This window comes from Amblyomma maculatum, chromosome 2 (assembly GCF_055883805.1).
Source record: "Amblyomma maculatum isolate TAMU_Amacu chromosome 2, ASM5588380v1, whole genome shotgun sequence".
Lineage (NCBI taxonomy): Eukaryota > Metazoa > Arthropoda > Arachnida > Ixodida > Ixodidae > Amblyomma > Amblyomma maculatum.
In genome coordinates this window covers 73,166,457-73,174,678 of record NC_139345.1, presented here as the reverse complement: position 1 = coordinate 73,174,678, position 8,222 = coordinate 73,166,457, and the positions used below count along the sequence as shown (strand labels likewise).

The window sequence follows — 8,222 nt, the reverse complement described above, 5'->3', positions numbered from 1 at the left end:
GTCCATGCGCCATTGCACTGTGTGAGTATCACGCTTACTCTCATTGCGTTCGGTAAACTTTTGAGGCTGGTGTATGAATACAAAAGTGAACAGCCTAACAAGACGCCCCACAGCCATTCTCACAGGCGAGGCGTGTATGTCTAGTCCTGTCAGGCTGCTTATAGCGGTTTATCTCGTGTCAGCCATTATCGCGCCGCTCCGGGCAGAAACAGCTCGAATCGCTTATCTTGATATGCCAGGCATTTCTCTCTGTGAACGTAGGTCGGGTCACACTCGCAGTTGACTCCTCGTCGACAAGTCTGATGCCTCACCTGAAGTGTTTGTCAAGCAAAATGCCCTATTTCCTTTTCAGCTAACGGCGTGGGGAATGCCTTCGGTGGTAAGTCATTTGGATCTCTCGTTACAGCAGAGAATAAGTCTCAGAGAAGCATTAGCCTTTCATTGCAAACCTGACAGCTGGCATTTAACGTAAAGTGCGGTAGAGAATAATTCTCATCAAGTGCAGACGCAGTTTTCCCCATCGCCGCGTAGCGTTACTGAGGATAACTTGTGCCAACGCGTGCTCCGATTGCAACGTAGTGATTTTGTGGAAAATTCAATATAGAGACCCAAATTTAGCGCGTTATAAGGAAGTGTTCATGGTGAACCGTGGAAGTGGACAGAGCTTTGTTCGGAAATTTTGAATGCCGAAAAGTAAGAAAGAAAGAAAGAAAGAAAGAAAGAAAGAAAGAAAGAAAGAAAGAAAGAAAGAAAGAAAGAAAGAAAGAAAGAAAGAAAGAAAGAAAGAAAGAAAGAAAGAAAGAAAGAAAGAAAGAAAGAAAGAAAGAAAGAAAGAAAGAAAGAAAGAAAGAAAGAAAGAAATGAGCCACCAGACCACGCTCATTTTTTTTTGTTGTTTTTTTCAACGTCACACGCACAAATGAAAAAAAAAAAAAAAAACAGACAAGCATTTTCCCTTTTTCGAGCTCCTTTGCGTTCATTTTTTTCGAGCCCTCCATTCACTGCGCAGGACATATATCACAGCTGTGCGGCGTATGGTATGGTTTCGAGCTTTGTACTCTTCAAAGGCTACTTTAGGAGCACTGTTTTGATTTTATTACGAATAAATCGCCTTATGCTTCATCCCAGGTTTTTATTCCACACGAAAGAATTTTGTTTCGCAGGCTGAAACCCAGAATTTTTGAGCAACAGATGTACCCAAGGAATTGGGATCGCATCCCGGCCGCGGTGGCCACTTTTCGACGGAGACCAAAAGCGCCCGTGTGCCGTGCGATGTCAGTACACGTTATAGAATCCCAGGAGCTCGAAATTTCCGGAGTCCCCCACTACGGCGTCTCTCATAGTGAGAGTTGCTTAGGGACGTTAACCTTCATAAACCTAACCTAACAATAATATAAGTGCAAGCAGGGCAGAACATGCCTTTCACCTGGACTTTGCAAAGGACGAGGGTTACTGGATTACTGGATTACCCAGCTCCGGGCTAGATTCACCGTGGTTTTGTTTCCTTTCCTTTCGACGTTTCCCTGGTGCAGTGACCGACAGAGCCAGGACATTATCCGAAAGGCGGCCGACTGCTCCGAAAGCAAATGGAGACACCTTCCCAAAATAAGTACGAGAAAAGCCGACAATGGTCGTTCTCAAGGGTCCAACCGTCCTCTACGCATCCTGCTCCGGCAACCGCAAACACGAGTTCAGATCGCTCTCCGGCAAACCAGGTGATCTATTTTGACGGGTGACTGACGGAGAAATCTTCAAAGTTTGTGAAGGCGACAGCATTATTATTATTATTATTATTATTATTATTATTATTATTATTATTATTATTATTATTATTATTATTATTATTATTATTATTATTATTATTATTATTATTATTATTATTATTATTATTATTATTATTATTATTAATATTATTATTAGCCGAGGAATGGAAAACGTCTCAGGGGTCGGCAGAAAACTAGGGGTGTGGAGGAATTTAAGAAGTTTTCAGGAGTCAGGTCAGGTGGATGCAGCTAGCACAGGACTCGGTTAATTGGAGGAACATGGGAGAGGCCTTCGCCATCCAGTGAGTATATATAGATAGCATTGTATAGCGTATCGGCAACGAAACCCGACGTCATCGAGGTATTCGGTCGTGTTATGGCCGCAAGTCCTCGTGCGGGAATTTCAAACACCATACAGCTCTCTCACATGCTAAGTGATGTCACGTGCGGAATTAAAGTGAATAAAGCACGACATTCAATGCGAAGTAAAGGCCACCACGTGTCTGAAACGATATAACATGATAAGAAAATTTTCAATGCGATCATGCACCAAGCAACACCAGCTGCAGCTCAAGACCCCAACCCCTAAACCCCTTTCGATTTTGCGGAATGAAGTTTTATACTCCTACTACTGTTGCGCTTGAAGAAAAGAAAACGTTTCGACTGTGGTTGGTATTCTACCCCTGGGGTCCGAACGAGACACACTACCGACTTGGACACGCAAAGCTTTTTTTTATTTTTTTTTAGGCATGGTATTTTTTACACGTGCATGTTATGCCGAGAAAAAGACTATATATACAGATAATTTACAAAGCATTGAGCCATCGCTGACTGTCGACCGTAATTCGTTCTTCTGGCAATGCGCGAACATATATGTAAGGTAAATTGCAGTTCTGAAGACCATACCATCGTCGGCATTCTACGCTACGCCCCGAGTTTGTGCTGTGTGAGTGACCTTGGATTCCTGCTACGTCGGAGCGAAGCAGATAATAATGCTTTCACTTTGTTCGTGCAGATAATCTAATTGCCGTGAGTAAATAACAGATAAAGATCAATGGCCTCAACACAGCTATTTTCGCAGTAAAACGGAGGTCTACTCGAAATAGGCCAACAGACATGGTCGCGTGCATGAAAACAGAAACACATGTTTCTTCGTGCAGAGGCTTGCAACAGCATGCGCTCGGAATAGCTTTTGCAATTTTTCAAACTGGCAGTGGCCACAAATAAGGGGTTAAAATAGATCATCTATGTTGTCTCCCGTCTTGACGTCCGTCTCTGTGTGCACTGTCAGCCTCGCGGTCAATCTTATCGCTTAGTACGCAGATATATTTGTGTGACCTGAACTGCGCGTTCCCAACCAATATTTTGAGCGTTAGACTCTTGTCTTTAGCTTCAAAAACTATCGTGGTGTGATTGAATACAACGTAGTGGATCCTTATTAACGGTTACCGTGTATTTGCACTGGAAGTCACATTACCGTTATGGACTTGTGTAAAGAAGGTGGAAGCTAGCACTCTCTAAATTTGGAAGAAGTCAAAAATTTAATATATATATATATATATATATATATATATATATATATATATATATATATATATATATATATATATATATATATATATATATATATATATATATATAAAGGAAAGAAGCCTACAGTTGGCGAGGCCAAGGAAAGTATTAGGCATTGTAATTTGTGTCTCTTTGTTTAATGTTTACTTCGGTAATTGCATAAATTAGTAATGTAATCTATTCAGGGGAAAGATTAAATGTAAAGTAGAAGAAAAAACAACGTGCCGATGGTGGGAACCGTACCCACGACCTCCGAATATCGCGTACGGTGCTCTTCCAACTGAGCTACATCGGCCGCTGTCCCCCCTGCTACTTTCTTGGGTATTAATGTTGTCTGTATACGAACCTTGAGAGTGTTCCCCAGCGCCACCCTCAACAATAGCGGCGGACGTGGAACGTCCTGTGTTCTATATATATATATATATATATATATATATATATATATATATATATATATTGAGAGAGAGAGAGAAAGAGAGAAAACGTATTAAATTTGATATGAAAATCGTATAGAAGGGGGATAAAGCCACCGCATTGCGTTACGGTATGAATATGTTGTTCGTGTTGGAGCCCGAGGGCTAGTGCACAGAAACAGCCGACCCAAAGCTACAAAGTTGCCATAGTTGCAGCCAGGATGAATGTCACTAAACTTAAAAGCTTCGAACAAACTCGCAGTCGCTATTTCATATTCCTTTGAATTCTGATAATTGAATTATTACCTATTGCTTTTTAGGCATGACGTTATACGCTTTATTACGAAACCACACATATTATCCACCGCTTCATGATATTAAAATGATGGACCCCATCTTAGCCAGAGTTATACGTTACACAAGAATGTGACCAGTTACAAAATAAATTGAGTGTAACGAGCGAGGAGAGGTATAAGAAACCTATAGTTTGTATTTTCAAATACAGAGCATACAACACTTTTTATCATCACTATCGTCATCATCAACCCGTAGATACGTCCATTTTAGAACCAAGTACTCTCTCTCTCAAGCCAAAACTTAACTCTGTCGCGCGTCAGTAGTGGCGACCCTTTGAACACATTTAGGTAAAGTAAAACTGCCAAGCTCACACAAACGGTTGCGCAAACCTAAATAATCGAGCAATATTGTTATTGGTGCAATCAAGAATGCGATTATAAAGCACAGTGGAGTAAAGTGTACGGATAGGCTGGCAACAGAAGGAAACAGAACGTAAGTTTGATCGAGCCGTTGTCTGAACCTTCTAGTGTTCTCAGTTGAGCCTCGAGCGCAAAGGATCTAGTAGTGAGGACTTCAGATATATTTGTTCGGAAGACTCGTTAAGTGCAGGTTACATATCAGGAGTATAATGCGTGCCCTATGACTACGGGCTCGTGAAGGGGTTCCCGCATTTGATTCCGATTAGAGCTGTAGTTTTGATTATTGCCTGCTTAGTTCTGCTCATTTACGCTGCGCTAGACTATACAATTTGTAAATGTAAACGCGTGTTTCAAATTTAGTTCGCATATTTTAGTCCTGTCTGAGATCTGAGATTTCCTGTGCGCCCGCAAGATCGGTCAATATCTAATACCCTGGTCAGTCCGAAATAAAGCACGCCAATGACTTTATAAACAGTGCACATTATACGTCGGAACAAAGCTGGTGCACGAGAAGAAACCGACAGAAATGAGCCCCCAGAATATTAAATGCGTGCTATGAATAATTCATCGTATTATCAAAATTATTATTATTTTGTTTGGGAGAATTATTCACCTGCTTAAATCTGCACCAGACTGTGGCAAATCTCCTGCACTGCTTATAGTATGTGTTATTCCTTCAGAGGCAACCGCGACAAACACTCTGTGCAATGTGTGTCTATATTCTGCACCACATACAGTGTACAGAATACAGTGTATAAATGTCCCGAAGTTCCGAATGAAAGGCTCAGTCTTCCCTGTCGACAATGAGTGTTAGCGAAGCTTGTGCCTCGCAGAATTAAATTTCTTCTACCAGTAGTAGAAGACGACTCCAAATTTCGTTCTACAGAAAATAGCTATACCCAACAACAGTATCGTGCAATGCGGTAAAACTTAGAGTCACAAAATTACACCATGTACCATATGTTTTCTGTCCACTTTACGAGTTGAAAAGAGCGCAGTAAACTCATGAGGGAGTTAGGTGCCTTCATCAAAGGTGAAATGTGTGAGCATAGTGGGAACAGCAAGCACGCACGCAAGTACAAGACTTTAGAAAACTCGACAAAAAAAAAATACTCTGGTGGCATTGAGTACGATATTTACTTGATATTTGTGGAGCCAAAACCGGCAGCACTTTCAGCAAGGACTGTGCACGAGAGCACAGATGTTTCTAAAGAACAGCACATTAGTCACCACGTTGCAATGTAGCCAAATGCTACCCGAGACTTTCTGAGCAAAATGTGCTAGCTGGAAATCGAGACGCAATAGCGTGTGGAAACTCGGAAGCCTAAACCATAAGAAAATGATAAACAGACAGCACGAATGACACTACCTTTTCATTGTTTGCTTCAGAATTTGATGTCTTATCAAGAGTTTTGTAATCCCTTTTGCAGTCTGTCGCCGTTTCCGTGAAGAAACGTACCTTGCCTTCTGTGCCTCTGCCTCCACCATGTCCATTTTTCTTATTGTTATTTCAACATATTTACCTGCTCGATGCGGAAACAAAAATGGCGATAGTCATCGATTGTCAGTGCTTCTAGAGTCGTGCTCGCCTCTGTGCGCTTGCCCCCATGATCTATGGGCGGCTTTTGTTTCAGGCATTTGTTCCTATGGTAAATACGATGAGTAGTACAAAGACCGAGATGGTTTCCGATAAGGAGCTATGGCGGCTTTTGTTTCAGGCATTTGTTCCTATGGTAAATACTATGAGTAGTACAAAGACCGAGATGGTTTCCGATAAGGAGCTATGCACACAGTAATACCTGCGTTGTGTTTGAGGTCATTTCAGCATACATGAATGTTGTTTACTTGTGGCGCCTGAATAATGAGATTGCTATTCCATCTTCCTAAATGGCCGACGTCATCTGCTTTTTCTGGAAAAGCAAGCGCTGCTGTTCATGCTGACCTTTGTCAGTAAGGTCTCGGGGATTACCGCAATATCCCGGTCAGTACAGCATAAATATCACCGGTGTCGTTTTTACGTTTCTGTGATCTATTGCAGTCCCCTTGAAACAGATGGAAAACGTTATTATAAAGCTCGAATTCCGGGAATAGTTGCAAACAGAAAGAAAAAAAAGGAAGCGCTCGGCTCAAAATGGGAATAATTTTGCGTACAAAAGAAAGAAAAAAGAATCTTTTAGCAGCTAATCCCGTTATCCATATACTAAACTACTAGCTACCAAGACCCCCCCTTTCCCCGACCACCACTGAGTGGGAGACTCATCGCTGTTGTGGCGCTGTCATTGCTTCCTTGCAGGCTCCTAGGAGACGGAAAGAAACTGTGAAGACGTGTTTCAAAATCCCCCTATACGAAGAAAACCGTTACGAAAAGTGGCTCTTCTGGATCTGAGGCAAGCAAAAACTGGCACACAGAATTCTCTCTATACATCCCTCTTAATTCCTTAGGCCCCCTGCCTCTAACGCAGGAAAAGGGATCGCGGTTCAAAGTATTGCGATACGAACGGTTTAAATCAATGAATTTGGATAATAAAGCTACCAACTCATTTATTTTGTACATACAGCAAGGGAACTTAACTCCTCCAGCCTTCTTCTTTCCTAAGAGTCCTAATTTGTGACCCTATTTTATGGTGTTGGAGCTCAATGCACCTTGCTTTTTCAGCGTTAAATCTTGAATGATATTTTAACCCGCATTGCACAAAGGGCTGTATAGCAGATTTTATTCACACGAATTGATATACGTACTTGGATACGCAAGTTTGGACACATAACCATAGCTTAGTGCACGATTACCTTAATTCTTTGGGCACAGTCCTTACTGACTTGGTTAGGGCACGCTTGGATAGAGTCCGCTAACAGGAGTAACAAAGTTCTCGCTAATGCTCTTGGAAATATTTTATTATTTATATGGATAACAAAGCACGTGCAAGCACCGCAATAAAGAGCCGGCTACTCTAGTCTTTGCATCCCCATCAGGTGCATACCTAACCCCTTCACTTTAAGCGCAACAAAACTATGATACTTGTTTCGTACAAAGCAACTAGAGAGCAGTCAGTATCGCAGGCATTGGAATCATCTGAACTTCAGAACCCGCCCAAACTAGACATACTTAAAGCGATAGAGTTAACACCTTTAGTTTGGTGGCGTTCGATTTAAAGAAATTTCGTTAAAGGCTCCATTCCTCAGAAAATCGGGCATTGACCTTGTGAGCGAAAACATTATCGGGGACACTTAAGCTCCGGCTTTACGGACATGACGCGATAGCCGAGGCCACCTCCTCACTTATAAAGTCCCTCTTTCACCAAGCCGTATGAAAGCAGAAGCACGACATAGGGGTAACGAGAGTACAAGTATACTGTAGGATGATTCTGATATCAGCCTCCGATACGAAAGGAGAGGCAGGAGTTGGAAGCTCTTGCCAGACCTAATGGCAAGCAACCCTACGTCCAGTCGGTGACCGGCCACACCAGTTGCTAGCTACCGCATGCCAGCGCCGTGCTCGTGGTTTTTGCGCTCATAACGCCGATGTCGTCACCGTCACCTGATTTTCGGTGAACGGGGCCTTTAACGCTATATGGCGTTAAAATCACGGGTACAGAACTAGCAGATGGTAGTTGGTGTTTGGCATTTTATGGGTAGCGTGTAGCTCCTTTTCATTTATCCTATATTTGTCAAAGCCCGGTAAAGCTTTGCTGGTTCGGGTTTCTTCTCTTTTCTTTAACGTTTCTTTAAATTTATATGATATGACAAATAAAACGGCAAAA

General features: G+C 42.1%; 1 long non-coding RNA gene across 1 annotated transcript; it reads left to right on the top strand.

Moving 5' to 3' along the window:
- Positions 1–226: 226 nt before the first annotated feature.
- On the top strand, positions 227–7,030 carry LOC146198993 (uncharacterized). The gene is made up of 3 exons (XR_014704740.1): positions 227–379; positions 1,533–1,715; positions 6,758–7,030. It is a non-coding gene; the product is annotated as an uncharacterized LOC146198993 (long non-coding RNA).
- Positions 7,031–8,222: the final 1,192 nt, after the last annotated feature.